The 8054-nt window shown below is 34.4% G+C and overlaps 1 long non-coding RNA gene across 1 annotated transcript in view; it reads right to left on the reverse strand.

Moving 5' to 3' along the window:
• Positions 1-7677: 7677 nt before the first annotated feature.
• LOC112156473 overlaps positions 7678-8054 on the reverse strand; it is a 6326-nt gene continuing 5949 nt past the window's right edge. Inside the window, exon 3 of the long non-coding RNA XR_002920970.2 lies at positions 7678-7908. This is a non-coding gene — a long non-coding RNA (uncharacterized LOC112156473). The remainder of the gene's footprint in view (positions 7909-8054) is intronic.

Below are 8054 nucleotides of genomic sequence, written 5' to 3' on the forward strand. Positions count from 1 at the left end.
TAGAAGTCCGAAATTCTGCTCTATGTGCGTCTGCATTCGCCTCAGAGCGCCTGTACCATTGGTTAACATTGGAGCTGGCCGTCTCTGCCATGAGAATCGCGTTCAGTGTGAATGCACTTTAAGTTAATTGGAATTTAAATGTTATTTATAGTTAATAATTCGGTTAAAACCGCTCTCCAGCAAGAACAGATAAAAGACATGACAGTAAAAAAGTAAGACAACACATGACAGTGCATTAAACACTAGGTAAAATAGTAAAATAGAATAGTAAATTAATTTAAAAGTAATTATGAGACAGGTACTTCCCTATGGTCGAGTGTAGCCACTCTGATTTAAAAGCTTCATAGCACAAGAAGTTGTTTACCTGGTCTTTCTTCTAGTGAACGCCGTTCCCTACGTCTACGTAAGAGATCTGAAAGACAGGATGTGTTTGTTGTTAAAGGAACGTTTTTTGCTTTCTGAACCATCTTCCTCTTCCACAAGGTGTTACAGAGAAAATAACATTATTATTTATCAGACAGTGAACATTGTGTTACAGTTTTTCTCCATTATTTCGGTGTGTTTCTCACAACAGAATTAAACTTCTAACAGTTAGTGCAACCTCCACAACATTTAGTCATTTGTGCTCAACCTAGTGACAATTTCCTGTTCATTACATCCAATAGCACATCCTTTTGGACACAAAACAATTGATGAAGCTCAAATTATTTTTGTCATGTCAGTAATAATCTAAGCTTCTTCATTGTTTATACAACTAATAATCTTCATTTCATTTTTTGCACACAAACTTGTTGAACATGTATGTCGTCAAACATTTTGTACGTCCATTTTAAATATTATTGTGTTTCCATGAAAGTGTCTATAAACTGTTTTTCAGGAGAACGTCATTACACAATGAAGAAAAGGAGTTTGAACTATTAGTTACAAACAGTGATGATGATGTAACCTTCCAGTCTGTTTAGTTGTTCATGACTGATTAGCAGATTGCCTGTTTTACAATATCTTTAGTTTCAAAACTACTTCAGTAAGGTTTACTGAGCCAACAGGAGTTTAGTTTAGTTTAGTTGTTTTCTTTCCATTTACACAATGATTTGAATGGTTGTAAATAAACAGTGTAAAGTTCATATTCAGTGTTTTTTAAATTGATTTATAGTTTTCAAAGTGTCCTGTATGATACATATTGTAATGTTGTCTTCACATTACATGACAGTGGGAAGTACTTCCAGAGTAATCAGTCTGGAGTTATGACTTGTTATTTTGAAAACACTGACACTTTCATTGACATAAAAACTTGCTGTTGAAGCATGAACTGCACATTTTGAGCTACTGACTTGCTTTTTGAGAAAGTGACTCGCTTTTGCAGGCTACCTAGAGTGTTTTGCAGTTTGTACTATTTGTTTTGCGAAACGCCTTAGCAGTGGTACAAATGTTAATACTATTGTCAGAAATGCACCATTAGCTTGAGTGCAGCAGAGCGGTTTCCTTCCAAGATAGCAACCTCGATGGCCTTCAACTTAAAACTTGCATCATACGAACTTCTTTGTGTGGTTTCCATGATGAAGGGGCGAGGATGTGAAAATAATTACCAGTTGGTAATTAGTCGTGCGTTTTCTATATGCTAAAGAAAAAGAAGGCTAATCTTCTTTGGATTGATTTTTCATCAATCTTATTTTTTATTCTAATTCTGGTTAGAGTTCCCCCTAGTGGTGGAAGAAAAGTCCACAGAATAGCTGCACCGTCGTATAAGCCGCATGGTTCAAAACCTAGGAAAAAGTCGCGTTTTATAGTCCAGAAAATATGTTAATTTATAATTCATGATGAAATGGAAGATCTGCAGCAGTTCATCCCAGCTTATCATCGAGCCCTTGGACAGTAAATTCCTTCCTGGTTGTAAGCAAGTAATCCTTTAAACAGCTTTACATAAACATATCTGTCATAATTAAGGAGCTTTAAATGATGGTACAAGGTGTGACATTGTCTTCTCTGAAATCAGCGAGCTGATCCATACTCATGTGTTTTTTGTCCTTCTTTTTATCAGCAATACCATGTGAAACAACTTTTTCAAAAATCTCTCTGTTTCTAAAACTGCAATATCTTCCAAATCTGATCCCATCTGCAAGCCTTTGTATCAAGTTGGAAGCGAACATCTCCATCACATCTGACTCACTTAAAGAACATCGTATTTCAGGAGAACGCGTTTCCACATAGATGACAGACTTGTGCTGGATCCCATATTCAGAAAGCGGCTTGGAGGCTTCATCCAACATCTCATCTTTGAAGAACAGAACCCGAACTTCCATCCCTGTTGAAGAAAAAACCAGCAAACACACAAAGAGTTTAACCCAAACAAATGTTTGCTAAATTGTTACAAAATGACAGAACATTTGACTGGAACTCGTTCCCTCAAAATATTACTCTCTCCCTTTGTGTTCTTGTCCACACTATATGGACATGCAAGTTGGTCTGACAGTTTTTCACCACAGATTATAGATAGATAAATGCATCATTCTGAGCAATGAGGTTAATATCATTTATAATAGCAGTGATATTATAGTACAGTGATCTTCATCCATCACATCTCTAACAGGTTTGTGTATTTATTTTTTAAATCTTTAAATCTTTTTTCCTCCATCCAGAGACAAATGCTACAAGAACATGTGATTTTCATCAGAGTGGGTCTTTAAAAGAACATTTTATTCAAAAGGTTAGAATGTAGTAATTGAGAGTAAATGTTTCCAATTACAACCTGTTTCTGTGTATTATAATAATGTTTTAGTAAGACATTTTCAAATGATCTTCAAGTAACTAAAAGGTACTTGATGCTTTGAGCCATTATGATCATCATATTGATAAAACCTTTTCTTTAGAGGTCTTCTGTCAGTCATCTACTTTGTGGTCAATGTGGACACATTTGTCATGAATCAGTCCCCTGTCTCCCCCTCTGGCCTTCAGCAGGAACTATCTCCAGAGTTCTAGCACTTCCTGGTTCTCCACATTGTCTGCCAGTTTCTGACTTCTGAACAAGTTTAGCATTATGTCTGCACACATGTCTTCATCCAGAGTCATCTGGAGCTTTCCTTCAGCTCTATCAGAGCATCAGGGAGAAACACAACAATAAGAACTGCCATAAAACTATATTTAATCTGTTGTCTATGGACAGGTGGCAATTTATCTTTCTGAAATCAGTGACATTAACAAAAAAAATACAATCTAAACATAAATATGAAGTAGAAGTATATATCAACATCATTAAAAGAAAGTAGTTCACTTGTCATTTTCTAAATACAGAGGTGAAGGTGCATGACAGCTAATGAGACTTTAAGTTTAAAAAACTGTAATATGTGTGACTAATGTATTAATGTGTATCTTAGAGGCACAAATTACAAGTGGTCAACATGAATTTATTTATGTAAAAATCAAATCTAAATGAATACTAACTAGATTTTCTTCCATGTTTTCTCACACATTCTTAGAGAAACTTTATATTTCTCAGAGCAGATTTCTTCTGTTTTACCCATTGACTGTAAAATACTTGATGGTTATTTCTTATACAGTCAATAGTTTTACCTCCGTTCCCCTTTTCAGCCAAACGCTCATCTATCTTCTCCTTCAGCTGCAGAACCGTGATTTTCTCCATCTCTTCAGGAGTTTCAGCCAGTCCAATCTGCATCTTTACTCCATCAGCTCCATGAATCTCAACCATGTACGTCTTCCCCAAACATTTTCCCATTTTGAAGATTTTCCTTTCTCTGTAAAAGCGTGGTTAGGTTAAGTTAGTTTCATTTTCGACATTCAGCGACAATATTAATCAAACGCCTTACCTAAAATATCCCAAGACGTTTTTCAGAACTAATAAAACAAAAACAAAATTCCACAAGCCTCACTTTCAAGGCGCATATTACGAACAAACGACCGCTCGAGCCTGTCAATGTGGATTCAGCTGATGACGGTAAGGGACCGTCAACAAAGTGCAAGCGTGGGGTGTTTTCTAAAACCTCCAACCTCCAGTGTCATTATGGCAGAGAGAAAAGAAACAAACTTCTCATGGATATGCAGTAAAAAGTTTTTTTTAAATTAAAAATCATAGCAACATGAAACAAAAATATGTGTAGTGTGGAACTTTCACAAATATGTTTTAACCCTTGATGGTCAGAAGAGAAATTTTACAAAAAAATAATTTTCCTTTCACAATAACTTTTTTTTGGTGAAAGGCGTAGGACTTCTCTTTCTCACGAAAGAAAAAGTCAACAAAAACCAGAGATAATTGTAGGATTAAAACCAATGTATGTTTAGGTACTTCCAATAATCAGAGCCTTAAAATATTATCAAACCAAAAAAGATCTTCAAGCATTAAATTCACTTTTGCATTCCTGGACAAATACATTTTATATGAACCAAGAACAAAGAGAACTGATCCGTTTGCTCAGTGCTCCAAAGTCCTCTTCAAATGAAAACACGTTTTGCATTTTTTAAAGAAATAAAGCCTGAAGGACATAATAGCGAGCAAAAAAGTGAAGGAATGCTTAGGATTTGGGTTACAGTGATATAACACAGAGTTCAGAGTTTTAATCTGACAAAAAAAAAGCAGAAATACAACTGCAGCTGCCTTTTTGGCATTCTGGTGTTGTCAACCAACCAAATGTGGAAGTGGTGCTTGCTGACGTTCTTGTGGGGAGCAGTCTTCCTCTGGCACGACAGCAGCAGCAGACCCTGCTGTGCAGAAGTCTTTGAAAACTGAGTAAAATGATCACTTAAAAAAAAAAAAAACATTTAAACCAAGAATAGATTTGATTTAAGAGAAATAAAACAGATGGACTCTCCATTCTAAAATGTACATCAACACAGAAGTGTAAATTAAAGACAAAGAAAGGCACAAATAAAATCTGGATTTATAAAAACACCTGCAGCGTTATCAAAGGGATAAGAGGATGAAGGTAAGACAAGACGGGCCAGATAAGATCCAGATAAGAGATTTACTGTGGGAGACAGTCATCTGAACACATCAAAACCCAAAAAGGTGATTCAGGGACAAATACTAGTACTAAATACTAAATACTAGACGCTTTTTGTCCTGAGAAACACATGAATACTCTCCACTCTGCTTTCTTTGTGTGCATGAAAATAAAATAATGAAAAAAAACTTGTATTTTTGGTGTTTTTAACATCTTCTACAAAAAACATTTTTAAATAAGCTACATCTCCGCTGAGATCTGTAGAAACTAAACACTTTTTATTGGAAAAAAAAGTAAAAATAGCAACCAGAGAATATTGCAGACTAAAAACCTTTACTCCATTCATCTATCGCCTCTGTGAGTAGCCATGTTTTCTGCAGAACTCACAGGAGAGACAAGAACCTGAACATTGTTACTAAATACAGCTGTCAGCATTTCCCCTCCTGGCTCCACATACGACCACCAGAGGGAGCCCTCCCCTGAGTATTGACCCTTCACTCCATCTCTACACTCTCTCTCAGCTGTTTCCAATCCACCTCATCTCTACCAGTGTATATAGTCTGCCTGCATAGTGTGTTCTATAGTAGTGTTACTTTTGTGTCATTTAACCACTTTGTTGGTTTATGCTGCATTACAGTTGTTTAATTTATTTATTTTGTAGCTTTTACGTCTTAACTTTCAGATTCACTTTGTCCTCCGAGCAGCTTTATCATCTTATGTTTGGATATTAACCAGAATCTGTAGACGATCAGATCAATGAAATCCTCACAGACTGAAAGAGAATCAAACCAACTTCAGGAGTTCAAAACATCTACTTTAATAGATTTCTCTACCGTGAATACTATGACAGTGCAGGAAGAATTGATCACATTTCTCATCAGGTTACATTTTTCATGGGAAACAACAGAGTAAAGAGTGAGAAACATTTAGGATTACATGTTCAAATTATTATGTGATCAGGTAAACACAATCATACAAAAAAAACATCAGAAAGTAAATTAATATATACACAACGATATGTTAGCTAATCATGTTTTTTCTTGCTTTAGACTAATTCTTGGATTTGTTAAATGAATATTTTGAATATTAAAAATACATTGAAGTTATTATCCTAAATAATGATAAAAAGAGAGAAATTCTTCCACATAAAACTGACTTATTTAGTAGAATCAAACATTCTCAAAACATGAAAGAAAAACCACAAAACATAGAAAACATTTAAACCATCATCATTACATGAATGTTTAAGTTTTCTACAACAACTCTGGTTTTCTTTTTTAAAACGAGTTTGTAAAAAGAAATAAAAATATCTTGAGACCAAATCACAACATCAATCCTGATTCTGACAATATTCCTGTAAACCAGTTGATTAATATTTGACTGGTGATCAAACTGTGAATAAAATCTTTTATTCTGACAGAAATACATTCACAATGACTTTTAGATTTGATCAATATCAAGATAAAATCTTTGATTAAACCCATAGGAAAAAAAGACGAATACATTTGAAGGTTTTATTAAACAATATCATCTGTTTTTACTGATTGTTTTCAGATTAGAGTTTTATTTATCTGATGAGTCATTTTTCTGAATGATTTATACATTTATCTTGACACTGAGCCTTTGGACAAGACAGTTAATGTGTAATTTACTCACTGTTTAAAAAATATATCTGTAAACTTCTTAACATAATTGTCTGCTACATACTAGATGTAAAGATCATTTAGGAGGTTTAACTGACAGAACAGATTTCTGTTCTTTGTGGGTGAGATCGTCTTCTTTGAAAACAGAAAGATATTCCATACTCATGTGTTTTTTGTCAATGTTTTTATCACCTTTACCATCTTTTTCAAAATATTCTGTATATACTTCTGAACATCCTCCAGGAACTTTTATCACCATGCGGATAACAGACATGTTCTGGATTCCATATTCAGATAGCGGCTTGGAGTCTTCATCCAACATCTTATCGGTGAAGATCAGATGCATATACTTCACTGAAAGAAGAAACACACCAACACAAAGAGTTTCTTCAAATCAATTCTTTCATTTTAGAAGTTTGTATTTATACTTTTTAAAATAAAGTCTTTCAGTTATCCTGTAAAATGACTAAACATTGAAGTTGTTCATTCATAAAACATTTTACAAAAATCTATTTTCAAACTTGTCAATAAATCATGTTTATTATGTCAACTTTCAACACTGATTTAAAACAAACAAACAAGCAAACAATCAAACAAACAGTGTAACTTTTAGTTTCAATTTTAAATCATTGTAAGGTTTAGAGGCAACTTTTCTTAGAAAAAAAATTTCAGATTTTGCACATATTGACCTTCAGTGGTGGACAAAAGTGTTGGTACCCCTCAGTTATAGAAGGACAAACCCACAATTCTCACTGAAATCACTTGAAACTTATAAAAGTAACAATAAATAAAAATTTATTGAAAATTAAACAATCAAAATCTGCCATCACTTTTGAATTGTTGATTAGCATAATTATTAAAAAACAAACTAATGAAACAAGCCTGGACAAAAATGATGGTACCTCAATGAAAGATTGAAAACTATTTGACCAGAGCGACATGATTAACTCAGGTGTGTCCTTTAATTGACATCACAGGTGTTTGATTTATTGTTACTTTTTGAAGTTTTGAGGGATTTCAGTGAGAATTGTGGGTTTGTCCTTCTTTAACTGAGGGGTATGAAAAATTTTGTCCACCACTGTATATTTCTTGTCTGTTTCTTCTTCTTTTCTTACCTCCATCAAATTGACAAAGTTGTTGATCTATCTTCTCCTTCAGCTGTAGAACTGTGATTTTCTGCATCTCTTCCTCAGTATCACACAGATTGATTTCCATCATTTCTCCTCTTAAACTCTGAACTACAACCCTGTATTTTTTTTCCATTTTGATTCAGTTTCTCGTCTTCTCTGAAGGAAGTCGAACAGCCTAAAGAGCTGGTTAGAAAATACGAAGGCGTGTTGATCCTTGACTGTACATGAGAACGTCTTAAACAGGAAATATAATCTCCTGTTTTTATACTTCACTTGAACACTGTCTGGAAGAAGGAGAGGAGGAAGGCGGGTTCGTAGGGAGAGAGAGA

The sequence above is a fragment of the Oryzias melastigma genome, linkage group LG18 (assembly GCF_002922805.2).
Source record: "Oryzias melastigma strain HK-1 linkage group LG18, ASM292280v2, whole genome shotgun sequence".
NCBI classification, from domain to species: domain Eukaryota; kingdom Metazoa; phylum Chordata; class Actinopteri; order Beloniformes; family Adrianichthyidae; genus Oryzias; species Oryzias melastigma.